Below are 6,681 nucleotides of genomic sequence, written 5' to 3'. Positions count from 1 at the left end.
ACAGGCATGTGACATTGTGCCCGACCTGCTTTGCACTTTTAAAAGCGTCTTGATTTGAATGTTAACCATAGTATACTAATCATAGATACAGGTTGACAGAGATGTCACACAACAGTGAAAATGTGTGCAACTGAGTAATTCTTCTTCAGTTTATATTTGCATTCGAGTTAAGCTTAAATTCAGTTTCATAAATTCCTTTTCCATTACACTGGGGCATACTCTGCATGCGTTCAATTTTATGATTCATTAGATTAGCTAACAACCCTCTGTTAAGTATGAACAGGTGGGGATATATGATTATTTGTTATCTTGTGATCAAATATTCAGTTTCTACTGGGGACCAATACCAGGTCACAGTGGATTTTCAGACAGAGAAAAGTTTGTGACAGGGCAAGGCCTTATTATCAAACTTTAAGGGTCTGTGCTGTTTCTCCTATTGAGACTTGCCAAGAGTTCCATAAAACCTCTCTGTCTGTCATAAACACTTCCAATGCTATTGAGTTTGCTGATTGACTCCAAATTTCAGGACGTATTTTCCCTTCTGTGGGCTATTTTCTTATTCTGGTACCATTCAAAAATGTCATATTTATGAGTTATCCAGTAAGAGATTAGAAGAGCCTACTTAAATATGATGCATGTTGTCTCTAAATCCAAAGAGCTACCCAAAGCATTGAGTGTTTTTACAGTGGGCATTGCAAGGGATGGCAACTTGCTTTCACGTTAAAGAGTATATTCTGAGATACTGTCTCCATTGTTGGATTCATAGAAACTTCCATGATATGACAAGCCCCTGAATTTTGCAGAGTTGCTAACCCATTGTCTTATATCCATATATCTTATAATAGTACTTTGATGGCTTATTAATTTCTCATAATGACATTTGGTTAGAATCATGTCATCAACATAAAATATCGGCAGTAAGAAATCAGCCTGATCAAGAGACCTTTGGACATTATGACATTGGTCTAAGTAAGGAGAGTAAGGGCACACTGATATTACTACTGATTAAGGCAAAAATGTTTCAGGTTAATTTTACTAATAGAAATGGAAAAAAGAAACCTTCGGCATGCAAGAGACCATCTGCATTGATTAGTAAAGATATCACTTCTGGCAACTCAACTGTGATTATCATCCTCATCATATTAATTTTGTGATAATCTATGGTCATTCTCCATGACCTAGTTCTGGCTTTGGCACTGGCTAACAGACAATTAAATGAGAATGTGATAGGAATCACCACCTCCACATTTTAAAAATATACGTAGCTGGTACTAATCTGCAAATCTGTTGTAGATTGGTTTCGCTATTTGTTGTTGTTGTTGTTGTTTTTCTCTTGAGACAGAGTCTCGCTCAGTCACCCATGGTGGAGTGCAATGGCATGATCTTGGCTCACTGCAACCTCTGCCTCCTGGGTTCAAGCGATTCACTTGCCTCAGCCTCCCGAGTAGCTGGGATTACAGGCACGTGCCGTCATGCCCAGCTAATTTTTGTATTTTTAGTAGAGACGAGGTTTCGCTATGTTGGCCAGGCTGTTCTCAAACTCCTGACCTCAGGTGATCCACCCATCTCAGCCTCCCAAAGTGGTGGGATTACAAGTGTGAGCCACCGCGCCCTGCCTGGCTTGGCTTTTTCTTCACTCTCTTGAAAGGAGTGCGAAGATCCAAGGGTTTCCAACTGGCCTTTTTTTTTACCATAACTGCCTTCACTATACAGATTGTAGAACCTATATAAGAATTCTGCCAGTAAGTAAATATATCTATTCACTGTATGCTCAGACAATGGGAAAAGAACAAAATGTGTCTGTCATAAATCCCCTACTGCAATTTGAGTTAGGTTTCTGTCCATTAGCAGCAGAATTTTCCTATAGAATACATTATGCATGCCTAGGCTGTCAATCTATTTTATTCCTTGTACCTTCATGATCAGTTAATCATTGCCATAGATCTATGTCTCTCAAAACATGATTATCACTCAACTCAGTTGTTTATTATGTTTAATCCACTCAAATGACCTTTGACAGATCAACATTGCCATCTGATCTGGGCTCTAAGTTTCTGTGGAAATGATGGAGCCTGATATTATTGCAGTATCCCTCAGTGTTAGCTCTGGCTACAGAGTACAGCCACTGCAGAACTTTACATGCCAGTGTCCTTCTCACCAATAATTTTCTTTACAGTTTAGTGAATAGAGTCCCCTTTGGGTTATTGCAGCCGAGGAGGTTTTTTTTATTTTTATTTTTTATAGGTGAATAAACATTTTATACATAACAAAACTGGTCTAACATTCATGACAACCTAAGCTTTTGCACCCTAAGCCACTAAACTTTGGGATTTGATCATCAGTGACTGTAGGCTGCTGTTCAACTTTAAATTAGCCAAGATGATAAAGGAGATTAGCAAGATAGCTTCAGGGAATTTGGGAGTTTAAAGCTCTTTTAATAACACCGTTGCCAGACGCTCAATACAGTAAATTCTAAATCCCAGATCATACATACCCATTAATACATTCATTCCAAACTATACTTATGTTTTATTTTTTCTGGTTTAATGTCTTTAGATCCTCTCATAAAATGTCTCTCAGATCACCGCTGATAGAAATTGGTGATATGCAACAACACATTTGGGGTACTGATTATCTCCTCTTGAGTCAATCTGTGAAATTTCCAATCTAATCTATGAATATCTAACTTTTTATGGACTACAAGGAAAAATGGTGAGGTGGAGGTATGCCCTGAGATGAGGAAACAGCTTGTAGACTATTTTGAAATAGAGCATATTGATAGAAAGTTTGAAGTATAAAAAGGCTAACAGACCAGTTGTTTGCCATTGAAGGGACACTTTATAACTCACAGTTTTCAAGAGAAGGGGCACTCCATTCTGGAGGGCCACAGGAGGTGGTGCTGGGGTTGATCGGGAGGCAGAGAGAGGTGGGGACTATAGGTAAGGGCCTTTATTGTGGTTTTCACAGGAAGAAACAGTCACAGGATGGTAAGCAGGTTTAGGGATGGCTAATTTGAATAATTTCAGTGGGCTCTGGGGACTAGGGTTTATCTCTGGCTGTCTGGTATCTAGTCCTGAGGTGGTTAGGGGAAATAGATATTAGTCCTCGAGTATGTGAGCCCAATAAATGAGATAGTTGGGTGTGGACCTTGGATTAGTTGGTTTGCATTTTAAAAGCATGTTAGTAGTTGTGCTATTTACTATCTCTGAAAACTGGGTCCCTGTGGGAGACACAGGTCCCTCCAGGGTCAGCAAAGCCCCAGATGTCAAAGCATCGAATGAAGAGGATAAAAGACATAATTAATGTAAGAGCCAAACATCCAAGTATTTGATGGGAATGGCCGGTTCCTTCACTTGTGTGTGTGTGTGTGTGTGTATGTGTGTGTGTGTGCGCGCATATGTTGGATGACGTTGGCATGGAGTGGGGATATCTCTGCTGGCACAGTGAGTTCAGGGGAAGTTTGCTGTTAGAATATTTTAACATTGACTGTCTCTGCTCAAATGTCTCCACCACAGGCCTCAGGGTAGATCTTCTTTCTCATTAATGACTTCGATGTAGCATAATATTTTTTCACATTTTTATATTTAATTGGTGCTTTAGCAGCTCTTAGCATCTGTTGGCTGCAACTAGAGGAGAGGAGAGCCTCTTCAAAATGTCTCCAAAGACTTCTTGATTTTTTCTGCCTGTTCTTTTCCAGGACTTGAGCTTGTCCTTTTTACTGTTGATGCTTTCTAGGCTAGTCAGAAAAAGCCACCTGACTCCACAATCTTGCTAATCATGATGGTTACCATAGTTACCAAGTGCTTTAGCTACTTGACCGTCATCTGCACAACATTCTTCATCACATGCTGCCAGGAGAGATAATTTGAGTTATCAGGATACCACCACAAGCCATGGAATTACTCATGGTCTATTACCCCTAGCAAAGAAGTTATTTCTTCTCAAATACATAAGCAGCTCAATTATGGAATCTTATTGTGACATAATTCTAAAATGCTGAAAGGTGAAAAACCCTTGTTTCCTAAAGCTACTTCAAAAGTCAATTACTCTTAGTCAGTGTGCCCACTGGAAAAAGATGGAACAGCCACAGTGAGGAACTAAGCAAAGTTTCATAAATGAATATTTTAGAAAGTGTGGGCAGAATATAAAGAAACCAAGCGATATTGTAGCCAGCAAGAGTGTTGTATGGATATACCTAAAATATGTATACCAACTAGCTTGTGTTGGAGAGATTTCTACACTTGATCTTAGCCAAAAGGCCGAGAAGCGATGGAGAGATTTCTAAGTAATGAATTTTACAGTTCAGTATATCTTTTTCCTCTATTCAGTCAACATTTTCACCCAGCCATGAGAAGTGATAGGCTTCCCATACCTCATTCTGAAATGGCCAGCATGGGGAGCAGTTATCTAATTCCATGATGAGTAGATGTATTGAGAGGACCTTCTTACAAGAACTGCTTTATCTACCAGAGCGATGCCATCTGACAGTAACCCTGCAAGAAGGGAGTCTGTAAAGGAAGAACCTAACCTCCTTTTCCTCCTACCCTCTCATCTACCAGAACTTTCCATTGGCTGAACCCAAACTGAAGATGGTGCTGACAGCAGGGAGATCCAGTCTCCACAGGTCAGCTTCCAATGACCCAGGAGGAAAAGTCTAGAAGGGAGATTTGGTGGAACAAACCCAACAAACCCAGCACAGATACCAGTTAAAGAGGAGAAAAATTAAAGCTAATTCTAACATATTGATCATTTTCTTCCAAATTCATACTAGATTTCTTCCTCTTTCTATGGACCCAATCGTGTTGAACATTAGGAGGTGACTTGATACTTCTCTGTCTAAGAAAGTCAATGCTTCTTCTACCTGCAAATATTTTAGACGTCCAAATCAGGGGACTGATGTTTTATAAAATTTAGAAGTAAACATTTTTGACTCTTTCTAAATCTTTTCTGATACAATATTTAGTGACCTATGTTTCTAAAATAATGCTAATAGGTAAAGCACATCCTTGCTTAACATACTTTTTTTTTTTAACCTAAATATATGAGGAAGAAAAAGAAAGGGTATAATTTGATAGGAAGGCTAGGTGACATTTTCTGCCTAGAAAATAATTTCATACACCTGAGATCAATTTTAGACTTCACCCTTTCTTAGCTTTACTGATTTTGGATTACCTTTTTTTTTTTTTTTTTCAAGACGGAGTCTCGCTCTCTCACTCAGGCTGGAGTGCAGTGTGATCTTGGCTCACTGCAACCTCTGCCTCCCAGGTTCAAGCAATTCTCCTGCCTCAGCCTCCCAAGTAGCTGGGATTACAGGCAGGTGCAACCACGCCTGGTTAATTTTTTGTATTTTTAGTAGAGATGAGGTTTCACCGTGTTAGCCAGGATGGTCTCAATCTCCTGACCTTGTGATCCACCTGCCTGGGCCTCCCAAAGTGCTGGGATTACAGGCATGAGCCACTGTGCCTGGCGATTTTGGGTAACTTTTCAAAAACCTGATTCTCAGTTTTCCTTTCATTAAAAGGGGGGTCTATAATAACTAACATGAATTTTTAAAAAGTTATTTCATGTAATGTAGACAATGCTCCTGGCACAGTTTCTGGTATTAGACACTAAGTAATTGGAAAGGATTTTTAATAGAACAAAGAAAGTAATGGGAGAAAACATTGTGTCTAAAAGATGAATGAAGATCCATGAAGAAATTTAGAAATTCTCTAAATATTTTTAATAATTTTTTGAATTCCAAAAATATACAGATATTTACTTATATACCTGATATCTGAATAGAAATGGGTAAACACCAGCAGTGTGAATACACTGATAGTTCTTTTTCTTCTGTTTTTAGGTTTAGAGTTATCACCACATCCACGCGCATTTCCTTGCCGTAAGGAATTTAAACTCCTGGGAGCCAAACAGTTGAGAAATGTGTGTGGTCCAGTGTATTGGCTGCTCTGGAGCTTAACGTAGTGAATTGAAAACATCAATAATTAATGGGAAACAAAGATAGCAGCCTGGACTGCCTGCATTACAAAGCAGGGATACTACTAAATTAAAGCCATTTACATTTTGAATTTCAGCAGCTCCTAAAATCAGCTTATATGCAAAGCTCCTTACACTAAAATGAGCTTAATTTCTGGTTGTAAACAGTTCTGCTGAACACCATAAATTTTAGGCTTCATGAGAATCCATTGTTTAATTCAGATTGGTTTAAGAAAAGCTATAGTCACATTAAACTCTTACATGGTAGATGTACTCCTTTTACCGTAAACCAACAATTTTCTAGTGCAATTTTTTTACTGATATATTTTTTTCACCAGTGTGTATAGAATGTTAAGGCGAAGGACTAGTTATTTCATGCATAAAGCCAATTCCTTCTGCTTTTCATATACATTTTTCCTATTTGAAAGGAGTACATGTGTAATATTTCTCTATTACCTTTAAAGAACGTAAGTTTTAGAATTCCAACTCTCTTAATACTATCCAAACCTTTCCCTTCTAAAAGGATGGATATGCCAATATTTGGAAAATATATGTAAGACAAATAATTTGCTGGTTTGGGCAACCCTCATTCATTTTTATTTTGGGTAACAGCTTTCAGATTTCTTTTTAGGTATTCACCTCTTTGTCATGCGGTCCATGTAACTCTGTGGAAGCTGGAGCTATCTGCAATTCTATCCTCCAGAG

General features: G+C 38.5%; 1 pseudogene; it reads right to left on the bottom strand.

Moving 5' to 3' along the window:
- Positions 1-4,102: 4,102 nt before the first annotated feature.
- Positions 4,103-4,271, bottom strand: LOC115835018 (annotated as a pseudogene).
- Between the last annotated feature and the right edge of the window lie 2,410 nt (positions 4,272-6,681).

The sequence above is a fragment of the Nomascus leucogenys genome, chromosome 4, assembly GCF_006542625.1.
Source record: "Nomascus leucogenys isolate Asia chromosome 4, Asia_NLE_v1, whole genome shotgun sequence".
NCBI classification, from domain to species: domain Eukaryota; kingdom Metazoa; phylum Chordata; class Mammalia; order Primates; family Hylobatidae; genus Nomascus; species Nomascus leucogenys.
The sequence above is the reverse complement of the archived record's forward strand: the minus strand, read 5'-3'. Positions and strand labels throughout refer to the sequence as shown.